The sequence below is a fragment of the Ctenopharyngodon idella genome, chromosome 8 (assembly GCF_019924925.1).
Source record: "Ctenopharyngodon idella isolate HZGC_01 chromosome 8, HZGC01, whole genome shotgun sequence".
Classification (NCBI taxonomy): Eukaryota; Metazoa; Chordata; class Actinopteri; order Cypriniformes; family Xenocyprididae; genus Ctenopharyngodon; species Ctenopharyngodon idella.
In genome coordinates, this window is record NC_067227.1 from 33,821,376 (window position 1) to 33,845,838 (window position 24,463).

At 39.4% G+C, this 24,463-nt stretch overlaps 1 protein-coding gene across 4 annotated transcripts in view; it reads left to right on the forward strand.

Annotated features, from left to right (window-relative positions):
- The first annotated feature begins 2,781 nt into the window (after positions 1-2,781).
- The window catches only part of sema6a (sema domain, transmembrane domain (TM), and cytoplasmic domain, (semaphorin) 6A), a 64,850-nt gene continuing 43,168 nt past the window's right edge, over positions 2,782-24,463 (forward strand). For 2 of the 4 annotated variants that reach the window (XM_051902782.1, XM_051902784.1), the window contains exon 1: positions 2,782-3,012. The gene's annotated coding sequence lies outside the window, so the exon portion shown is untranslated. The remainder of the gene's footprint in view (positions 3,013-24,463) is intronic. The other 2 variants (XM_051902783.1, XM_051902785.1) reach the window with 2 other exon arrangements.

A 24,463-nucleotide genomic window follows, 5' to 3' on the forward strand; every position in this document is an offset into this window, starting at 1 on the left:
CAGCGTTTGGGTAGTTTTTGTGTTACCCTGATCCTGGGTCAGGCGTAACAACCCAGTGTTTGGGTAGTTTTTGTGTTACCCTGATCCTGGGTCAGACGTAACAACCCAGCGTTTGGGTAGTTTTTGTGTTACCCTGATCCTGGGTCAGGCGTAACAACCCAGCGTTTGGGTAGTTTTTGTGTTACACTGATCCTGGGTCAGGCGTAACAACCCAGTGTTTGGGTAGTTTTTGTGTTACCCAGATCCTGGGTCAAGCGTAACAACCCAGTGTTTGGGTAGTTTTTGTGTTACACTGATCCTGGGTCAGACGTAACAACCCAGCGTTTGGGTAGTTTTTGTGTTACACTGATCCTGGGTCAGGCGTAACAACCCAGTGTTTGGGTAGTTTTTGTGTTACACTGATCCTGGGTCAGGCGTAACAACCCAGTGTTTGGGTAGTTTTTGTGTTACCCTGATCCTGGGTCAGACGTAACAACCCAGCGTTTGGGTAGTTTTTGTGTTACCCTGATCCTGGGTCAGGCGTAACAACCCAGCGTTTGGGTAGTTTTTGTGTTACCCTGATCCTGGGTCAGGCGTAACAACCCAGTGTTTGGGTAGTTTTTGTGTTACACTGATCCTGGGTCAGGCGTAACAACCCAGTGTTTGGGTAGTTTTTGTGTTACCCTGATCCTGGGTCAGACGTAACAACCCAGCGTTTGGGTAGTTTTTGTGTTACCCTGATCCTGGGTCAGGCGTAACAACCCAGTGTTTGGGTAGTTTTTGTGTTACCCAGATCCTGGGTCAAGCGTAACAACCCAGTGTTTGGGTAGTTTTTGTGTTACACTGATCCTGGGTCAGACGTAACAACCCAGCGTTTGGGTAGTTTTTGTGTTACACTGATCCTGGGTCAGGCGTAACAACCCAGTGTTTGGGTAGTTTTTGTGTTACCCTGATCCTGGGTCAGGCGTAACAACCCAGTGTTTGGGTAGTTTTTGTGTTACCCTGATCCTGGGTCAGACGTAACAACCCAGCGTTTGGGTAGTTTTTGTGTTACCCTGATCCTGGGTCAGGCGTAACAACCCAGCGTTTGGGTAGTTTTTGTGTTACCCTGATCCTGGGTCAAGCGTAACAACCCAGTGTTTGGGTAGTTTTTGTGTTACCCTGATCCTGGGTCAGACGTAACAACCCAGCGTTTGGGTAGTTTTTGTGTTACACTGATCCTGGGTCAGACGTAACAACCCACTGTTTGGGTAGTTTTTGTGTTACACTGATCCTGGGTCAGATGTAACAACCCACTGTTTGGGTAGTTTTTGTGTTACCCTGATCCTGGGTCAGACGTAACAACCCAGGGTTTGAGTTATTTATTGCAGGGCTTTTGCGCCCTCTTCAGGAGAGAGCAGTGCAGCTCCGTCAAATTGCTGCATGTCATCGGTAAAAGTACAGGTTTGTGTACATTTTATTTTATCTATAAAACCGTTATTGTACTGTATATCATTTAATTTTATGCAAAGCAACATACAGGGGAGCGATGTGAGTCACCTAAACAAGGGTCACGTCTGTCTTTTCGCATGATGGAAATTTTTTATAAAATTTTATGATTTTATTCAAAAAGATACAGAATATAAATACTTAGAATGGTAAAATATGTTCTCAGAACTGTACACTGATTATTTACGGACAGGTTATGGAGTCAGTCACAGCATTTTTCGGCTATGAGTGAAACGCAGGGCGGCGGTCTGAAGTTATCAGTTCCCCCGCCGAATGCGAGCCATCTCCGGAACGAGATCCAGCGCCGTTACGGTGGAAACAGGACAACAGAGACCAATTACACTTGAATTAATTCTAAATGTTTAATTTTTTCTTCTAACATTTGTTAAACTAGCTTAAATGTAGGCAATATGTATTAAAAATGATATAAAATATGATTGAAAATAAAGGAATTATTGTGCAAACCAGTGGATGTGTGGAGTATTTAAAAGGTTTAGAGGATTTAAGTTAATCTATAAACATTAATTCATGTATGAAGTAAAAAAAAAAAAAAAAAAAGCTAGTATTATAGTAAAAATGAATCAACCCATTATATTTTACTGAGTAAAATTAACCCAACATGTGTTCTGTCCCTTGGGTTAAAAACAACCCAAATTGGGTTGTTTTTTGTTTGTTTGTTTGTTTGTTTTTTAGTGTATAATATATAAATAAATTTAAAAAAGTTCTAAAAGGGGGTTTTCGCAGTGAAGTCTGCATCTTTTCTCGCCTATTGTGACATAAATCCGAATGAAACGGCTTCGCAAACAAGAATAAATGTAGCGCGGGGCTTGATTTGATTGGACAGTTAAATGGTTGTGGTTTGCTATTGGTGGATCTCATGTGAGTGACAGGTTGCCCCGCCCTCGTTATCAGAGAAGAGAAGAGATGCTGCAAGAGATTGATCTGATTAAAGATTAGGAGGACCATGAATAATGATGTGCACCAATAAATCATGCAATATTCTATAACAAACGATAATTATCCATTTGACTTTAAAGGTTACATGGAACGGTGGTAGATGCCCATATAAGATATCAATATGCCACCAATATAATTAAAGGAAAAACAGAGAAGGAAAAAATAAAATAAAATTAAGTGTCAGTTTCTGTCAGTCTGTGTGATGAAGCTCCACGTGCTTGTGTTGTATTAATTGTGAAGTAAACACACACACACACACTGTTCGTGTGTAAGTGTGATAGTGCTGGTGAATTTCGCGCGATGAGCGTCTGACAGCAGCTCCGATGAAACAAAAGCTCGCAGAGGACCGAGGCTCCTCCCTGAGTGAGTGTGTGTGTGTGTGTGTGTGTGTGACAGCTGCTGTGAGCTCAGCTCAGTAAAGCTTCATCTCTAATAGGATGAGCAGCCGCTCGTGTGTGTGTAGCTGAATGAGCCGCGCATTGTTCTTTTCGTTGTTTCTCTCATATTTCTGCGGATTTGATCGATCAGTGATCGGATGTGATCGGGATTTCTGATGGATCTATCGATGTGAAGAAGGTGTCAAACGCGGTACGTATAATAGAGAGATTCAAGTTGAGCGCGAGCTGCTCTTCCATATGATCGCGCGCGCTGCCGCTGTACTGTGTTTGTGATGATGATGATGTTTAGAACGTTTTTGTTTCTTTCTCTCGCGCGTTACTTTGATCGAATGCGCGGAGGTTTTATGACGTCACTCCGCTAAACTTCTACCGCCGTGTGTTTAATGCATCGCTATAAACTCATTGATTAGCGGTGCGTAAATAAAATCAGGGAATATGAGGGTGTGACGGAGAACAACATCACCGGGTTTTACTGTAAATTTAATTAATTATGAGATCTTTTGAAATTGACATAAATGTCATTGCAATGTAATAAATGTGTGAAGCGCAGCGCAGGGCTGTAGTTATGAATGGACGGAGGTATGAAAATATGAATATGCTGTTGTAGTCTGCAGAAGATGATGTGATACAGTCAGATGGTCATTTGCTTTAAGTTTTTCTGTATTATTATTATTATTATTGTATTCACTGACATAAAATAAAGGTTCCAAATTTTTTTTCCCTAACAGAACCATTTTTCTTAGTATGAAGATCATTTTAAGGACCTTTAGTGTTTCCATGGAAGTTTCTTTCCTCATGGAACCTACAGATGCCAATATAGATCCTTTATTTGTACGTGTGTAACAGGTATTGGACACTGAACCCTGAGGTGTGTGAGGCGAGGTCTTGCTCCTGTGACCCCTGAGGTCGTGTAGGGTGTGTCCGTGTCAGCGCTCGGCCCGTTTCTATGACTTTATCCCTGAATGAACGCGATCCGACAGACTTCTTCAGCTGGCTATAACAATAAACGGCATCTGTGGTCAGCGTTTAGTCTTTCGCTCGTTCTCAGCAGTGAGCGGTTTGATTTGTGGCTCAGAATAAAATAGTGTTTGTTAATCTCATTGTCTGCTGTCGGTTTTGTGTTCTTCTCCCTGTGATATGGCAGACGGCCACGCGTCCTGACCGACCGAGCCAAGATTCCACAACTATCAGGGCTTTAAATTCACGTGGCTTCATCTTGAGGTGGATTTCAGGTGTTTTATTTGAAACACGTCGGCTGTGCAACTGATTCAGTCTCTACTTCAGTTTATATATAACCTACACTCTAAAAAATGCTGGGTTAAAAACAATCCAAGTTGGGTTGAAAATGGACAAACCCAGCGGTTGGGTTAAATGTTTGCTGGGTAGTTTTATTTAACCCAGTTATTGTTTAAAAATGACTATATTGATGGCTTAAAATGAACCCAAAATAGGTTAGAAATTCAAAATCAGACACATAATTACTAGAGGCAACAATAATAATCAAAAGGTGAACATTTATTAATAAGCAATTTAATAAATGTTTATTGTTTAATTATTATTCATTAAACTTATTAATAAATGTTCATTTCCAACATAATTTGGGTTCATTTTAAGCAAGAAATACAGTAATTTTTAAACAAAACTACTCAGCAGGTTGAGCAAACATTTAACCCAACCCAGCGATTATGTCGTTATAACCCAGCGATTGGGTTGTTTTAACCCAGTGATTGGGTTGTTATAACCCAGCGATTATGTTGTTTTAACCCAGCGATTGGGTTGTTTTAACCCAGCGATTGGGTTGTTATAACCCAGTGATTGGATTTGTTGTTATAACCCAGCGATTATGTTGTTTTAACCCAGCGATTGGGTTGTTTTAACCCAGCGATTGGGTTGTTATAACCAAGCGATTATGTTGTTTTAACCCAGCGATTGGGTTGTTTTAACCCAGCGATTGGGTTGTTATAACCCAGCGATTATGTTGTTTTAACCCAGCGATTGGGTTGTTTTAACCCAGCGATTGGGTTGTTATAACCAAGCGATTATGTTGTTTTAACCCAGCGATTGGGTTGTTATAACCCAGCGATTATGTTGTTTTAACCCAGCGATTGGGTTGTTATAACCCAGCGATTATGTTGTTTTAACCCAGCGATTGGGTTGTTTTAACCCAGCGATTGCGTTGTTTTAACCCAGCGATTGGGTTGTTATAACCCAGCGATTATGTTGTTTTAACCCAGCGATTGGGTTGTTATAACCAAGCGATTGGGTTGTTATAACCAAGCGATTATGTTGTTTTAACCCAGCGATTGGGTTGTTTTAACCCAGCAATTGGGTTGTTTTAACCCAGTGAGCAATTGGGTTGTTTTAACCCAGTGATTGGGTTGTTTTGTATTAACCCAGCAGTTAAAACAACATAATCGCTGGGTTATAACAACCCAATTGCTCGCTGGGTTAAAACAACATAATTGCTGGGTTAAAACAACCCAATCCCTGGGTTAAAACATGGCAATCATTGGGACTGTCCATTTTCAACCCAACTTGGGTTGTTTTTAACCCAGCATTTTTTTAGAGTGTAGTGTCTGAAGAACAGAATCACACAGCTGCTTTTATGTGGGAAAAACCTGAATTATAATCATGTGTGTCTAGTTTGAACACTTCTGTGATCGTGATTCATTTTCAGTGAAAATGTCGTGCGGTTAGCAGTGAGGAAAAGGTTATCTAGCAGTGTTTATTCTGTTCATGGTGCATTAAAAAGAGAGAATTTAACTCTGAAGGTAAACAGCAGGAAGTGCCGTCAGTCGTCTGGCTGATAAAGCGCTGAATTTAGTGGCACAAAAGCAGATTGTAATGAGGGGCATCGGATGAGAACGGCATTGAGCGCGACTGATGGCTGTTCGTCACACTAGTGTATTTACATTCTCTCAGTCAAGGCCAGGAGGATCCGCTCAGCCTGAATTATTGATGAATTGCACTCAATTATGTTAAAGGAGCGCAGTGTAAATCACAGGCTCAGAAACGCTGTCGATCCGTCTCATCTATGATCATGTGTAATGCATGAGCGATTCTGGGCGGCACATTACTGCGTAATTGGAACATTTAAGTGGATTATAGAGCATGTGTGTTTGAAGCAGGAAAAAGTCTTCGTTATTTTTAACGGTTCGGTTTTGAACAGTTTGATTGTTGAGCTTTAAAACACTCAAATATTTCATTTGTTAACATTAGTTATCACGAACTAAGAATGAACGATACTTCTACAGCATTTATTTATCTTAGTTAATGTCAACAGTTACTAATACATGTTAACATTAGTTATTGCATTAATGCACTGTGAACTAACATGAACGTTTGTATTAACTAACAAAGGTTAATACATGATGTACAAATATATACAAATATGAGACCTCATTGTAAAGTGCACTCTAAAAACACTGGGTTAAAAACAACCCAAGGGCTGGGTAAACATAGGGCAGAACACATGTTGGGTTCATTTTACCCAGCAAATTGGGTTGTTTATTTAACCCAGCATAATGGCTTGATTCATTTTTACTATAATACTAGCTTCTTTTTTCTTTTTTTTACTTCATACATGAATTAATGTTTAAGGATTAACTTAAATCCTCTAAACTTTTTTTAAATACTCCACAGAACCACTGGTTTTCATGATTATTTTTGATCATATTTTATTGTTTTTAATACATATTGCCTACATTTAAGCTCATTTAACAAATATTAGAAGTAGAAATTAAACATTTAAAGTGTAATGGACCAGTCTCTGTTTTCTGTTTCCACCGTAACGGCGCTGGATCTCGGGCCGGAGATGGCTCGCGTTCGGCGGGGGAACTGATAACTCCATAACCTGTCCATACCTGTCAGACGTTACAACACTGGGTTAAGTCTGACCCAGGATCTGTGTAACACAAAAACTACCCAAACACTGGAAAAATAACCCAAAAAAATGACCCAAAAGGCTCAACCCAGGACTTGGGCAGAAAAAATAACCCAAGAGTTTTTAGTGTGTGCGTGTTTTGATGGCTGTTAATGGCTTCATTCTGATTGTAGTTGTGATTTATGGAGAAATTGTGATTGGAGTAAATGCCTGTTATTAGTGTTTTATTTATTGAATACAAATAAATGGGGCTTAAATATCTTCGGTTCTATTCTAAGTTTTAATAACTCAATTATGCTGTTCAACCTGGTATGGTGTTAAAAAAGCCCAACAAACATTTGTTGAATATAATCTAGGGAAATAATAACATATTCGAAAAGCAGTAGTTTAAGGTGAAGTTTGTGCTGAAGTCAGTCAGGCTGGATGTGTTTTGTTTATATATCAGCGAACTGAAGTCTGTGTTGCTTCAGTCGTGGGATTCGTAGGAAAGAGTTTTGAGCCGGAAAGCAGATCAATAAGTGTTGTGATGACGATACGCTGACTGTAAATGCTGTGAGGAGGTGAATATGATCACAGAATGATGCTGAGACTCATTTGTGTTTTCTGCTGTAAGCTTGTGTGTGTGTGTGTGTTCTCTCACAGGTTCTGGGAGAGTTTGCGGTGTCGTTCTGATGAGTGTGTGTGTTTCCACATGCGGCGGTGTGTGTGAGAGAGAGAGAGGGACAGTGCATGTGTCTCGTCCCCAGGCCCGGCGTTTGGCACTGCCTCTCTCATCTATTAATCATGGCGACTGCTTTCTTATTCCGTTGCCATAGTTTCAGGCTGAAACACTGTTGGTGTGTGTGTGTGTGTGTGAGGGGCCATGGGACGTTACAGACCAGCAGAGCCGCTTAAAGGAGCCACGGCGGCCTTCAGCGCCGGACAATAATGTACAGACACAGAATGATTAGAGCTCGTCCCGTTGTGTGTGAGAGAAATCTGTGGAAAAACAGAAAAGGTTCTGCCAGGACATTATCTGTCAAGTTCACAGATTTAACCCTAAAACACAATGCGTCATTCAAAAGACCAGTGAGCTAAAACACCTGTGAAAAATCAATACAGAAAATCGCTCTATTCTTGTCTTAAAGGGATCGTTCAACCAAACATGATCATTTATTGTCTCTCATGTTGTTCAAACCTGATAACACTTTATAATAAGATCTTGTTTGGGTTAGTTTAACATGAACAAACAACGAGTGATATATTTTTACAGGATTTATTAGTGTTAGTTAATAAAAATGTTCCTGTTAGTTCACAGTGCATTAACTAATGTTAACAGACACAACTTTTGTCTTTAATAATGTATTAGTAAATGTTGAGATTAAGAGACGCTGTTCAAGTTAACTAATATAGGCTAGTTAACTAATGTTTACAAATGAAACCTTATTGTAAAGTGTCACCAACTTTCTTATACGAAACACAAAAGATATTTTGAAGAATGTTGGGAACCGAAAAGCATTGGAAATCAAAAACAGATTTCTCTTAATATCTTCAGTCATATGTGAATGACGTGAGGATGAGCGTTGACATGCACGTTTTAACCCAATTAAAGCCAACAATGCATGTGTTCAGACTATGAGACGCGATGAAGTCAATCAAAAATCACAGCCAATCAGAAGAGCGTGTGGGCGGGCTCTCTCGGCAAGCTCCCGGCACTCGCAACGAAATGTATCGAAGGCCAAAAGGTTAAAAAACATGTGAATTTTAACACGTCAACAACACGTAAAATATGTGTATTGTTTGCACGTGAAAAATAAGCGTGTATTTAATTTATCACGTATTGTTTGACGTGTTACAATTCACGTGTTTTTTAACCTTTTGGCCTTCCATAGAAATGGATAGAAACTAGAAGTAGGCTACATGATCAAATTCATGAATATTACACCATTTTAACGTTATTAGAAATACATACTGAGTTTCTGAAACAATCTTTGTGATAGAATACACTTGTCTGTTCACAATGAGTTGACAGTTTGAACGTTCTTGTTTCCTTTTATTTATTTTGAAGATCTGAGGTGAATTGTCCGTTGTTGCTTTCAGTACGGCTATAAAAGACACACAAAACTCACATTAGACGCTTTTTAACATTAAATAAAGCACATAAACATTACCTGTGATTATCATTGCCATACTTTGTGTTGTTGTTCCAGCCGCGACGTCGCAGAAAAATAGAAACCGTTGCCGTTTTATTGGTTTGCATGTAAAGCGGGACAACAGGTTAATTCCAGTGTTGCCAATTTAGTGATTTTGTCACTAGATGTAGCGACTCCCTCGCCCCTTTTGAGACTTTTTTCAAAAGCCTAGCGACAAATCTAGCAACTTCCTGGACAAACCTCATCTAGATTCTGATCTCACTCACTGATCTATATTTATATTTTTGGGTCATTGACAAATAAGGTGTAAAAAACATAATGGAGATATAATTAATTTTGAAGTTTTATTAATTGTTAACAATGAGATTATGTGGTTTTTATAATCAATTATCACTGCTTTTGTCATTTTTTTAAAAGATGGACAAAATTTGTCACCAAAAAAGTCATTTGGTTTAACTAAAATTTCGGTTATACCGAATGACGATATTTTCAAACAATGCTAACAGGCTGATATCTAGCTAGCAAAAGGACAATCAAACATTTTATATTTAGTACAAGTTTTTAAAATATTACAACATTTTCCATGTTTTATAGCGGTTGTACCGAATGACCTGATGTTTCGGGACATGCGTATGAACAAGTGAAAACATTAATTTATCAAATAGTTAAAAGAGAGTTAGTTAATTTGCTTCATGACCATGTGGTCGTTTGCAGGTGTCTGAATGATGTCACATCCTGTCACATGACTTGATCCAAAATGGTCCCTTTATATCGGTTACTCCGAATGACATCAATGAAATTCATTTTTCCGGACATTCTTTCTCGTAACAAAGCAACGACTTCTACACATAATTTTAATACCGTTTTGACCTATGTTGATATATGATGTAATAAAATCATGCCAGAATAAAAAATATATACATTTATTACATTTTAAGATATTTTAATCACAAATGAATGGTTGGACGGTTAAACCAAATGACCTTTTGACAAGTCAAAATCTTTAAAATCCCTTTATATGTAGAAAAATATAATTAAAACCTTTTGGATTCAATAAAAGAGATCAATTTGTACTACCTTACATACTTTGGATGTCAAATCTTTGTTTTTTATTAATATTAAGGCCTTTGGACAAAAAAATGATCCGTCACGTCATTGACCCATATATAAATCAGTGAAATCTCCATCTAGTGACATTTAGCGATCAGATTCAATTGAAAGCAGTTGGCAGCACTGGTTAATTCAATAGGCTGATTTTAGGTTGTTATCAGTGTATCTGTGTGTATGTAAACATGCTCAGTGATGACAGAATGATCATTTCTTTATATCCCACAGATCCGCACCTCGCTGTTCTTCTAGTGGTTATTTTTAGGCATGCAGACGCTTTAATCATGAGATATTCTCCTGAATGGAGACGTTTGTCATTCTGCTGTGATTTACGGCGTCTCTCTGACCTGAGCTTCTGAACTACAGACAGATGAAACGCTCTGAAGAGTCTTTGAAGTTCATGAGATCATCTGTGACGAGCAGGTGGAGTTTCGGAGAGTGGCGATACATTAAAACATCGAACATCCCAGCGAACGAAAATATGCTCTAAAGAACGTTTTGCGGACGTTCCCATTAAGTTATGAAAACATTATTTCTGAATGTGCTCTGAATGTTCAAAGACCAGATAACTCTTAACTATTAACGTTACTGGAAGAACGTTCTGAGAATGTTCCCTGTTGAATAGAATTCATGCGCAATTAAGAAGCAAACAGATTCCGGCTGAACGTTTCATGTTCCTCAGGCAGATATTCATCTGAAAGGATTTTATCGTGGATTAGCGGCCCGCGTCTCAGTTCACATAATCTCACAGATTTGTTTGCGTATGTTTTGTTATTCTTGTTGGCTTTGTGATGAAGCTTTTCCTGCCGTCGGCAGAGCATGTAAACACACGGCGGCTGTGACTGAAACTCACAATAACGCTGCTGTGTTTGCATTCATTCCACATGTACCAACAAATTGCAGCCATGTGGCTCATATATGTGCGACCACAAGACTCCCAGTGTTCGGCTCGAGCCCGTCCGTCAGAAACGACACAGAAACACTTATCACCTCTCAAAGGAGCGGCCGGCAGCGTTTCCTTCCTCTGAACCGGGGCAGATCTGTTACACATATGCCTCCCATGAGCCCTTTCATCACAAACGTCTCTCTGTGCTTCTGTTTTTGCTTCATAATCATCTCTGTTCTTCGTCAAAGCTGCAGCTGTTTATTCCTCGTGATGCTGCAGTTTTATAGCACACAGAAAGACGTTTGCCTGTTAGATGTAATTCCTAAATAAGCTGTCATTTTCACTCAGCTTTCAGAAACCTCCTGCATTTCAGCTTGATAAGAGAAACGGCCTCGTCAGCAAACAGCCGGTCGTCCATCTTGTGTTGTTGCAGGCCGCGTCGCTCGGCTAATTTAAGGGTTGCAGCAACAGTCTCCAGATATACGGCAACAACTGACCTACATATGAGCCGCGGCACACCTGTCTTTGATCTCCCACCGTCGGCCCGTCTGCGTGTTTGAATACGAGCGAGCAGCTAAAACAAACAGCGCTTCATCAGCAGATAAGACGCTGTGTCTCTGGAATGAGAGCAACACAATGGCTGCATTCATCGCTGCGTTGCTCAAGAACGGTTTGGACAAGCGTGTCGCTTGTTTGTAAATGGACACAGTGGATGTTGTGCTGCAGAGTTCACGTCGTGTCACTGAGTTTGCTCTTTTATAGCCACACAAGGATTGCTTTAATTAGTCGACTTGATTTTATATTACAGCACAAAGCATCTGGTACTGATCTCAACATTAACCGTTTAAAGTCGGCATGAAATGAAAATTCGCCTTTTTTATAAATTGCAAATTAATAAACAATTCATCCGTGCACGTTTTGATTAAAAATGTTTGATTTAATCAGAAAGCCTCCAATTGTTTAGTGTGCTTAAACTCCGCCCCTTCAAGCCCACTGCCACGCCCACATCTCAACATCCAATCAACAAGCGACGCATAGAACCAAGCCCCACCCTACATTTATTCTTTTTCAATAATCTGTTACACTCGAACGCACGTCACAATACAGAAAGATTTGTCTCTACTTTTACTGGCAGGAAATACAATTTATAAAATAATAAATCTAAATTATATAATAATAGCGGCATTTTTACAGCAGATACTCTATGAACGAAAGTGTCATGCTCCGTCTCTTAAATTATAGTTCACTTACTGAGTATCCTGAAAAAAATAGTCACACTGATTGTTCGCGGTCAAAAATGTTCTCATTGGAAATGAATTTCACCTAGTGGAAGCGTCTGGTACTGCGGCCAAACAAAATCTTACTGAAAGCTCATTTTTTGACATATCAACCTCAAATTTGGAGAGCAACTTATTTAGGGGCCGTTTACACGACACTGTTTTCAACTAAAAACGGAAAAGTTTGATTTACACGACAACGACATTTTGGGGGCCTGAAAATGCAGACTTTTGAAAACGGGATTCAAAGAAAACACTACCGTTATTGTCTCTGTGTAAACTACAAAAACGCGAATTTGTGAAAACGGTGACGTTATGCGCATGCGTATTACGTGTTCAGTCTATAGGCTTGAAATGTTTCTTTATAAAGTGACATCGCCATCTACTGGCCTGGCATGCATAATACAGCGTTTTTAGTTGTTTGTGAATCCGTGTGAACAGGGATCGGTTTGACAACGTTGTCGTCTGGAAAGGAAAAACTATCCGTTTTTAGTACATAATTTTCGTGTAAACGTACCCTTACATTTATGGCTTTTTTCTCAGTTTTAAAGTATAACATGTTTTGGAAAATATGCATTTCATATAAAATTTAAAATAGTATTTTTGTGTATTTTTCATAATAAACTATTTTTCACTTCAGCAATAATCTGTCAAGTATCTGGTGATTTTCAGTCTGGTGCTCCAAAGCATTCAAGATTTATTTAAGTTTAAGTTGGAAATGTCATTTTCAGATCTATGCTCAAAAATCGAATAAATGGATTATAACTACTGCACATACATAAAATACCCTATAACACAAAATGATAACATTTAAATTAACTGGTTTTATTCGTCAAAAATATGACTTAATATCACTGAATCAACCTAAACACATTAAAGGGGGCCTATAATGCCCTTTTCACAAGATGTAATATAAGTCTCTGGTGTCTCCAGAATGTGTGTGTGAAGTTTCAGCTCAAAATACCCATCATTACCCAGATCATTTATTATAGCTTGTCAAATTTGCCCCTATTTGGGTGTGAGCAAAAACACGCCGTTTTTGTGTGCGTCCCTTTAAATGCAAATGAGCTGCTGCTCCCGCCCCCTTTCCAGAAGAGGGCGGAGCTTTAACAGCTCAACAACAACAAAGCTGGAGAATCTCACGCAGCCAAAATGAGGATTGTCAGTAACGGTGTTCAGCCTTACATTGTTCAAACCGGAGTCGACACTGATGGAGAGACTCAGGAAGAAGTTACAACTTTTAGAATGAAACAAAAGTGATTTAAAAAAGTTTAAAAAAAGTGAAATCATAATCAACCACCACTTTAATTTATACCAACAAAATAGTTTTTTCTGGGTTAAGTCAAGTAAAAAACAGCTCTTTAAGGTAACAGTTGCAGGCTGAAACTCGAGAGCGTCTCAGTCATTGAGCTTCACGAGGAGCGTCAGATGAAGATCAGATGGCGAGTGTCTGATTCAGGGATTGATTTCAGGGAGTTTCTGTTGCTGTGAGATTTCAGTTTGTGTTTGTGTGAAGTGATGACGATCTACAGCGATCCACATGAACAGATCCATATAACAGAGTCCAGATCTTATGTTAGATGAGCCTGTATAAACCCAGAGTCGTACGCTGGTTCTTCAGTAACTCAATATCCTGCTGAAGACGCGTTCGCTCGCAGACGTTTATCTGTGAGACTCCACGGTTTTCATATGCTAATTGCTCTGGACCTTTTTTCCCAGGTTACTGTAATGAAAAGAGCCGTTCATCGTCCAGGCGTCCGTATGGAATGTGACAGTGTGTCAAATAAACGCGGCTTAATTGGGCCTCGTCTAACGAGCGGAGCGCCGGCTGTCCGCTTCACTGCCGCTGCTGGTTAATGTGGAAGCCGCTGTTTAATGGTTAAACAGTTAACAAGAGCTGGATTCATGTGGAACTTCCCATTCTGTAATGCACGACATGTCAGGAATAATCATTGGGATCGCCGTCAACAATACAGAGAAACATGATAGAGTTCAGACTGGAGCTGCGGTGAAGGAGTATCACTGTCTGTGTGTTCAGATCAGAGTTAGTGTGAGAGTTTGACTAAAACATTGACACTAAACTGAATTAACTGGTTTCTATTAGAAAATCAGATTAAAGATTTTATGTGGTAATGTGTGTGTGTGTGTGTAAAAGAGAGTGAGTGTGTGTTTAGTAAGTTTAGTAAGTGTGTGTGTAGACAAAACATTTAACCCCGAGGCCACAGGAAGTCTCTGTCTGCTCTCTCTCATCTTCAGACTCTGATAATCAATCTCACGACCTTCAGAAACCTGTTTTCCTGAAACGTTTCCTCTTATTTGGGTTAAACACACTCGTTCATCTGAACTGCAGACATGCTTCAGGTGTGATGATTTCAGATAAAGACCCGAACAGTTGAACTCATGCTGCTTTAGTCCAGAATGAAACGAACCCTGAAGCAGAACCAGAAGAATCCTGCTCTTCTTCATTATTCAGACGCTTCATTAAAGCGCAGCAGCAGGAACATACATCCGTTTAATGGATGGAATAGTTGCATGTTGGCTGCGTGTCTCCCAGCAACACGGCTGCAGTGCCGTCACATTCTCACACACACTAGTGCAGGTCAAAGGTCATGAGGACGGAGGTCACTCAGCCCAGGATTATGATGAACTGTATTTCATCACATTAATGTTTGGCATGAATTAAAGCCGAACTGAAGCTAAAATTGCATTTATCTTCTGTCATTCAACAGTCTTTCTTTTCACAAGTGTCAAGTTGGTGTTATTTCAGTTTTCAACTTTATTTACATTAGCACTCAATAATACAAGTTTCCTCAAAACAGCTTTACAGTAAATCAAGTCAAGTCAGCTTTGTTTCTACAGCGCTTTATACGGTACAGATCATTTAAAAGCAGCTTTACAGTCATAAACAGAATCAATGATGCACTCTAAATATGCTTGGTTGAAAATGGACAAACCCAGCGGTTGGGTTAAATGTTTGCCCAACGTGCTGGGTAGTTTTATTTAACTCAACTATTGATTAAAAATGACTAAATGACTGGCTTAAAATGGACCCAAAATATGTTGAAAATTAAAAATCAGACACATTATTAGAGGCTACAGTAATAATCAAAGTGTGAACAAATAACCGCTGGGTTAAAACATCCCAACTGCTGGGTTAAAACAACCCAACACTGGGTTAAAACATCCCAATTGCTGGGTTAAAACATCCCAACTGCTGGGTTAAAACAGCAGTTCAACTCAAAACAACTCAACCGCTGGGTTAAAACAACTCAACCACTGGGTTAAAACAACCCAACACTGGGTTAAAACATCCCAACCGCTGGGTTAAAATATCTCAATCGCTGGGTTAAAACATGTCAACCGCTGGGTTAAAACATCCCAACCGCTGGGTTAAAATATCCCAATCGCTGGGTTAAAACATTTTAAACGCTGGGTTAAAACAATCCAAACCGCTGGGTTAAAACAATCCAACCGCTGGGTTAAAACATCCCAACAGCTGGGTTAAAACATGTCAAACACTGGGTTAATACATCCCAACAGCTGGGTTAAAACATGTCAAACACTGGGTTAATACATCCCAACTGTTGGGTTAAAACATCCAAACCGCTGGGTTAAAATATCCCAATCGCTGGGTTAAAACATTTTAAACGCTGGGTTAAAACAATCCAACCGCTGGGTTAAAACATCCCAACCGCTGGGTTAAAACATCCCAACAGCTGGGTTAAAACATCCCAACAGCTGGGTTAAAACATGTCAAACACTGGGTTAATACATCCCAACCGCTGGGTTAAAATATCTCAATCGCTGGGTTAAAACATGTCAAACGCTGGGTTAAAACATGTCAAACGCTGGGTTAATACATCCCAACTGCTGGGTTAAAACAACCCAACTGCTGGGTTAAAACATCCAAACCGCTGGGTTAAAACATCCCAATCACTGGGTTAAAACAACCAAACCACTGGGTGAAAACAACCCAACCGCTGGGTTAATACATCCCAACTACTGGGTTAAAACATGTCAACCGCTGGGTTAAAACAACCCAATTGCTGGGTTTGTCCATTTTCAACCCAACTTGGTTTGTTTTTAACCCAGCATTTTTTAGAGTGTGTAAACTTCCTCAAATATGAGACTAATTCAGATTCTGCTGTAAAGCAGCTCTACAGAAGACAATAGAGTCATTCAATGGAGGGTTTTAATTGATATCAGAAGTGAAGTTGGTTTGTGTTTCAGGTCTCAGTCTTGTTACTGTGTGTTTGAGGACAGAATCCTCCGGTAATCTCATCTAGTGCTCTGGATGACGGAGGTGGACGGTGTAAGACAATCACACGTGATTATGCGAGTGCTGGCGTCACCTTCCTCCGTCCCGAGCCGCTCGCGGTCACAGAGCTCGTCTTACGCCGTTCCTCCGGATGCGGTAGGCAAACGCCTGATCCACTATCATGCAGAGCATGCTGGGAGTGTTACGCGGGACCCCATGGGGCTCTGCTAATTGGTGGTCCTGGTTGAGACTGGTTTTCAATGGGCTTTGGACAAAGGCGTCAGTGTGGGTCACGTGGGGAGGCGAGGGGCCCGAGACAAAGAGCTCAGGATGCCCCATTACTGACCACAAATCACCCCCGTGTTCGGCCCCAATGCGCTATCTGTGACCCACATGCTCATCCGTGTGTGAAGAGCGGCTTTATTTCCCTCCTCGGAGCAGAAGAAGAACCACATCAGGTGTTCAGAACTGAATTCATGGTTTTAAAGGGAAAGTTCAGTCAAAACATCCACATTCTGTCATCATTTACTCACATACTGGAGAGAAATATCTGTTTTGTTGTCCATTCAGTGAAAGTCAGTGTTGACTGATGAAGTATTTTTTTACAGGTTTGAATGACGGTAATGATGACAGAATGATTTCTCATCTTTCTGTCAGTGAGCCTGCAGATGTGCACTTACTGTCAGAAGGATGTGACATCATTGTTGACTTGCCGTTTTTTGTGTGTGTCCCTTTAAATGCAAATGAGCTGCTGCTCCCGGCCCCCTTTCCAAAAGAGGGCGGAGCTTTAACAGCTCAACAACAACAAAGCTGGAGAATCTCACGCAGCCAAAATGAGGATTGTCAGTAACGGTGTTCAGCCTTACATTGTTCAAACCGGAGTCGACACTGATGGAGAGACTCAGGAAGAAGTTACAACTTTTAGACGTTTCTGAATGGTTAGTGGATAAATTTATGTAGTTGCTGTGGAGTTGATTCAACTCATCCACTAGCATGTGCCGTCATGTTAATCTTTTGTGCAAATCCAGTGTTGAATTGACCCTCGTTTGTGAAGCAGTCCGGCGTAAAATGACGGCATGTCAACAACAACTCTTCCTCTTCTCTAAAGCAGCCCAACATGGCCACACCTCCTTTGTTGTGTGTTCTCGGGGGCGGGGTTTATGTAAATTTTAGGGTTAGTGACATCACTAAACTGGGAAGAAGCTTGTTGTAGTCCCTACCAGCCATTAAAAAAGCGATTTCTGTAAAAGAAAATATCTCTCTTTGGATTGATCTTTGAGTGTCGTAACTTTGCAGATGTTGTTTATGATCAAACAGCAACATTACACACTAACTAAAGTTAAAAAAGTGAAACCATAATCAAGGACCCCCAGTTCTTTGTGTGTGTGTGCGTGTGAGATCTGTCAGTCATGAGAATGTCCTCATGATGAAGGATTGTGCGTCTCAGATGTGTTGTTGTGTTGTGGAGGAGTCAGTGGTGTGGGATGTGAGGAGTGAATTCAACAGGAACACTGACGCTTTTAGAAGCATCAGATCGGGAAACAGCAGCATTTACACACGTCACACGACTGACTCCAGATCATTTCTCCGTTTTCTCCATCTTCATATTTCTTCAGTGTGTAATGTTGCTGTTTGAGCAAGAAAAAGTTCCTCCAGCGGGAGTTCTTCTCTATATTCCTCATTTAAATAATTAATATGCAGAATAAAGGGGCGGGGCCTGGTTGAGTTAGTTAATAGTGTGTTGAAACTGGAGGGCGGGACATTTCCCAAACACCAAACACAACACACTGCTCCAGCCGACCAATCAGAGCACATTGTGCTTTTCAGAAGGAGGGGCTTCATAGAGACAGGAACTAAACAGAGCGTTACTGACAGACTGGGAAGAGAGGAGCTGCAACAATGGAGAATATGAGGAAAATAATCAACATTAAAGCAGGAAAACCTGTTTGACTTCGTAAAAGAGCACTCTCCAAGAGTGTAGCTGAAGAAAACTCCCTCGCTGATGGGAACGCTGACGGATTCTCTGGCTTTAATCCCGTTGAGTGAAATAAAGGAGCAGTGCTGGAGGGGTGTCTGTTCCCTCAGATAGAGACACTATAATCTGCTGCTCTGGGATTTACCTCAGCACACGTCACAGACACACTCATAAGTTCACTCTTCGCTGGAGGTGTCATGTGACCGACGGTGTCTTGACTTCCTGTGTCCTCATGTGCTTCCTGCTTAGAGGAAAAACACGCCAAACTAGTGGGATGATAAGATAAACACTGAGATGAGAAAACATTTGTGTTAATAAAGCAGTGTTTCCATCTCATGTGTTCAAGAGAACTAAATCATCACTTCCTGGTGCAAAATATCAGTAATAAAGATGGAAGTTGCTCTTTTTCCCTCCATCATAAATGAGTTGGTCTCAGAGCGTCAGATGAAACACAATAAACGCTGTCATGTTCTCCTGCGTTCGTGTGAACTACAGTCGTGTGAGACGCTTCTGGAGGGAATTAAACCAAATCATTCTGATGACAGACTTTGACTCGGGCGTTTCAGAACCACCAAACCAACATTTGAATAATAGTGCATGTAAACACCATGTGATTGACGTGCTGCTGCGGTTCATAAGAACCAGTGAGTGAAATATCTTAACTATAACTCTAACTGCTTGTTATTTAGCGTCGGTCTGTCGAACGCATGACTGTGTTTCCTGTGAAGTGTTTGTTCATCTCTGATTGTAGTCAGGTTCATTTGTTCATATGAAAACATTCAGTAAAAGCTGCTGTGAATCATGTTTCCTCTGTAGTTACTGGTGATTGTGTTTGTGTTTTATGCTTGTGCGTCTCATTGTTCCTGAAGGAAATAAAGGATCCTGCGATGGTTCTCTGTGAGTGGATGATCCGCGCCGGATTCATTAGTTGAGTGGATATTTGAACTTAAGCAGCTCCTCAATTCCATTACGCCGCTTTACATTATTCAGCGATCTCATTCCTCAGATATTACAGGGAGAAGCTTTAATTAACAATGATATTTGAGTATTATTCAGATATTATTTTTGTATTGTCACTTTTCACCTTAAATTTTCCCATTTGTGCCAACTTTTTTTGTCATTGTTATATTTATAGTTTTTCAAAAAATTTTTTTGTATGTCTATTTAGTTTTTAATCATTAATGTTATTTTATTTCAAGTTAAAAATGTTTTTTTTGATGATTTTAGATTTAGATAACCCTGGTTCAGACACATGCAATGAGGGATTCTGGGACTTATCTTTATGGATATTACGTCTGCGTGAACGGCGTCAGAGACGCTCCGATTATCTCAGCGCTGAGACAGAGAATGACCCGTTCGGTCAACGATGATAAACGACGCGGACAAAAGCGGCTGAATGAGATGATAATTTAAGGGAGATTGTGTCCGCGGCTCATTTCAGCGAGTTTAATGGCTGGAGCTCCACTGGGAAAACCATTTATTCCTGAAATTAAATACATGTTTGGCTAGTGGATTGTGATGGATTGGTCTTAAAAACTCTTATTGGGTGATGTTGTGTTGTTTGTGTACCAGATCATTTATACATGAGTTTTGTTTTATATACAGTACTGGAAACATTACTATTTTTAAGTCTCTTCTGCTCATCAAGGCTGCATTTATTTGATCAAAAATACAGTAAAAATGTTACATATTTTTACAATGTAAATCAGCTGTTTTCTATGTGAATATATAGTAAAATGTAATTTATTCCAGTGATCAAAGCTGAATTTTCAGCATCATTACTCCAGTCTTCAGTGTCACATGATCCTTCAGAAATCATTCTAATATGATGATTTGATGCTCAGTTATTATCAATGTTGGCTATAAGCTGCATAATATTATAATGAGAACATCATAATTGTGTGTTTGGGACATGGCTTTTAATGGTGAAACTTTTGTTTTTATAATCAGGCTCTCTGAAATTATATAAAAATGTGAATTTAGATTTATCAGCCAATATATCGGTTATCGGCTTTTAAATGTAAACAATTATCAGTTATTGGTATCAGCCAAAATTTTCATATTGGTGCATCCCTACTTTTTTCAGGATTTAATGATGAACAAAAAGTTAAAAAGAACAGCATTTATTCAAAATAGCAATAACAATATAAATCTTTACTATCACTTTTTTTATCAATTTAACACATCCCTGAACCCAAACTTTTTTAACAATAGTGTATATTGTTACAAACAAATATCTATTTTAAATAAATAGTGTTCTTTTTTTTCTTTTTTAGATTTTTATTCATCAAAAAAAATCCTGAAAAAGTATCACAGGTTATAAAAATATATATATATTAAGCAGCACAACAGTTTCCAACATTGATAATAAATCATCATATCAGAATGATTTCTGAAGGATCATGTGACACTGAAGACTGGAGTAATGATGCTGAAAATTCAGCTTTGATCACAGAAATAAATTATATTTTAAAGTCTATTGAAATAGAAAACCATTATTTTAAATAGTAAAAATATTTCAAAATATTACTGTTTTTTCTGTATTTTTCATCAAATAAATGCAGCCTTAATGAGCAGAAGAGACTTCTTTCAAACACATTAAAAATAGTAATGTGTCCAAACTTTTGTCTTCACATCAGTCTTCACTCTCAAAAATGCTGGGTTAAAAACAACCCAAGTTGGGTTGAAAATGGACAAACCCAGAGATTGGGTTGTTTTAACTCAGTGGTTGGGTTAAATGTTTGCTCAACCTGCTGGGTAGTTTTATTTAACTCAACTATTGTTTAAAAAATACTGTATTTCTTGCTTAAAATGAACCCAAAATATGTTAGAAATGAACATTTATTAATAAGTTTAATGAATAATAATTAAACAATAAACATTTATTAAATTGCTTATTAATAAATGTTCACCTTTTAATTATTATTGTTGCCTCTAGTAATTATGTGTCTGATTTCCAACATATTTTGGGTTCATTTTAAAACAGCCATACAGTAATTTTTAAACAATAGTTGAGTTAAATAAAACTACCCAGCAGGTTGAGCAAACATTTAACCCAACCGCTGGGTTTGTTCACTTTCAACCCAAAATGGGTTGTTTTTAACCCAGCATTTTTAGAGTGTTTATTTAAAAACATTTTCCCTGGATCTGTTAGAATAGTTTGCAAGAGCTTGATTATAAACCGTGAAATGACTAGTGAGTAGATGAGTTATAGAGGTTTAAATGATGACAGAATGATAATTTCTGAGTGAAGCGAGTCTTTAACAGTCAGACATTGGATGATTGTTGGCTGAAGGTTTATAATGAACGCTCCCCTGCCGCTGATGTGATAACGGCTCTTTGTTCTGCTCTTCTCACACAAACACTCCAGGCCTTCGGATGATTTTTCACGGTGAGCTGATGCTCATTTTCTCTGTCAGGAATCCTCAAGGGCTGTTTTAAAGTCAAAACTTCCACTTTGCGATATCAGAATGCAATTTCTGGCGTCTGGAGCGTAAGCTGCTTTAGTGCTGCTGTTTATTTTGCAGCAGCGGAGGGTTTTATCTGAAAGGAAGCATAATCCTGGCGGCGGGCGTTCAGCGCTGAGATGTTGCTGACAGCTTTGAGTCTCTTTGTGTCGGAGCGTTTGCTCCTGGGAGAAACGGACTCCTGTTAAAGCCATTCCAGCACATCAACACCTCTGAACGGCTCCGGAAGATCCTGCAGAACCTCTGGCCATGGGCTGCAATCTCCAGATACAATCTGTGCATGCATCAGGTCTGAACTGAGAGAAAATCAAGGTTCTGTCAGGCGCTTCACATAGGTGGGGGTGAAGACTTTTGCACATGCGCTGTTGTTTCTCCTTGTACTGCATCTCTCATGCGGCTCCTCTAGTATTGGGTTCATTTTTGACTTGAAGTCTTGCATGACAGCAGTTGAATCAACTCCACAGCAACTACATAAATTTATCCACTAACCATTCAGAAACGTCTAAAAGTTGTAACTTCTTCCTGAGTTTCTCCATCAGTGTCGACTCCGGTTTGAACAATGTAAGGCTGAACACTTTCGTCATTTTGGCTGCGTGAGATTCTCCAGCTTTGTTGTTGTTGAGCGACCGAAGCGCGAGCTCTTAAAGCTCCGCCCTCTTCTGGAAAGGGGGCGGGAGCAGCAGCTCATTTGCATTTAAAGGGACACACACAAAAACGGCGTGTTTTTGCTCACACCCAAATAGGGGCAAATTTGACAAGCTATAATAAATGATCTGTGGGGTATTTTGAGCTGAAACTTCACAGACACATTCTGGAGACACCAGAGACTTATATTACATCTTGTGAAAGGGGCATTATAGGTCCTCTTTAGTAAAACAACAGTATTTTCGTAGGTTGTAGCATCACCCTGGTTCCCTCGACAAAAACCCAGCAGGATTTTTCCATTGGCTTTTTTGGATTAATGCAGAAAATGAGCTCTGAGACCAACAAAAGTTAATGAAAGTGCTAAAATGCAACTTGTTTTTTGGGTATTGGCCTACAAAAATACTTCATCTCTGCAGCGTTGTATGGTAAAAACAAAATAACATTGCACCTTGATTTTGTGTTTGTAGCAGTTTAACTAAGTTAGATTAACTATAGTTTAAATCATTTTGTCATCCAGCGAAGTTTGCAATAAAAATTCAATATGAGTTCAATATCATTGTGGAAGAGGGATCTTTGAGAACAACTGAGATCTCATCCACGTCTCCTGAGCCTTTTCTGTGTATGTTTATTGATTCTTCTCCATGTTAAAGCACTTTGAACGATGAGTGCCGTATAAACTGGTTTTGAGCAGTAACATGTTCCTCTGGAGACGTTGCATCATTTCCCTCCATCCTGAATAATGATTCCTGCTATTGTTGTTGTTGTTTTCTCTGTCTCGCCGTCTCTTTACGTCACTTTCTATATTCTCCTCATGAGCGCCTCAAATTAGCACCAATTATTCTAAGAGTAAAATTAAATTACAGGCTCTAATGAACGAGCGGAGCTGCTCCGTAAACTCTGTATTCGGCTCACGTAACACAACAATTCAATTTAGATGCTTTTCTCCCGCATTGAGACAATGACTCTGAGCGTAACCTTTGAAAGAAACGCAGACCCGTGATCTATGATGCCAGACGATAAATTAATGAGAAATCTCCATTAGAAAAATTACATGACACAGCTGATATCAGGAGTGTCTCATCACAAATGTCTTCTGACGCAGTAAAGAAATGAGATATTGAACAGCCGTCGCTGTGGAAATCCCTTGGGAGAAAGAGAAATATGAGAGCGAAGCTCCTGTGTGAACGTGTTATTTTAGCATCACTGAGATACTATAGTTATTTTACTTTTTATTATTTTAATATGTTCGTTGAGGTTCACTTATAACGTTAATTTTGCACAAAAAAACTAATATATATGTGGAAAAACGATTATTTTTTACCCTCATTCTGACCCTCTGTATGAAATAATCCATATTTAAGGTGTGGCTCCTTTAAGGCATGTCAGTAAACGCCCACTGTTATGATTGGCTAACGTCACTGCATAGGAAACAGTATCAACGCCCACTCGCTATTGCATGTGAGTAATATTTTGAAAACATTGTCATTATACTCAAGCGCGAGAAGTATGTCAGAAACTGAACACACATCTGTATATTGTATCAGTGTAGACAGCATCAGTTATTATAATGACTTCTATTTGCTTTTGACGCGACGCTCACATCCAGTGAAGGCAAATGACAGCCGTTAAGCAACTGAACGCCAGTGGGCGGGGCCTATGATGTGATGAAGTATAACTATTCGTTGCTGTCTTGCTCTGGAGGCGGGCATATGCAAATGTATTTGCCCACGTGACATCATAGATCCCGCAATATCAAAACGAGCCGTTTTTGTTGCTTGATTAAATAACTGCTTCGTTTATAATGAAGAGGACGTTTTAAACTATGAAACTTGCAGGATGTTTTAATGGTACAAAGACCTCTTATATGTCAAATTTGATTTCTGATGTCATGACTCCTTAAGACATTTAAAAAAACGAATTGAAAATTCAGAGAAAATTCAGAAATAACATTAATGGGAGCGCTAGCAAAACATTCTTAGAGCATATTTTGTTAGCTGGGTTAAGGTTTTTT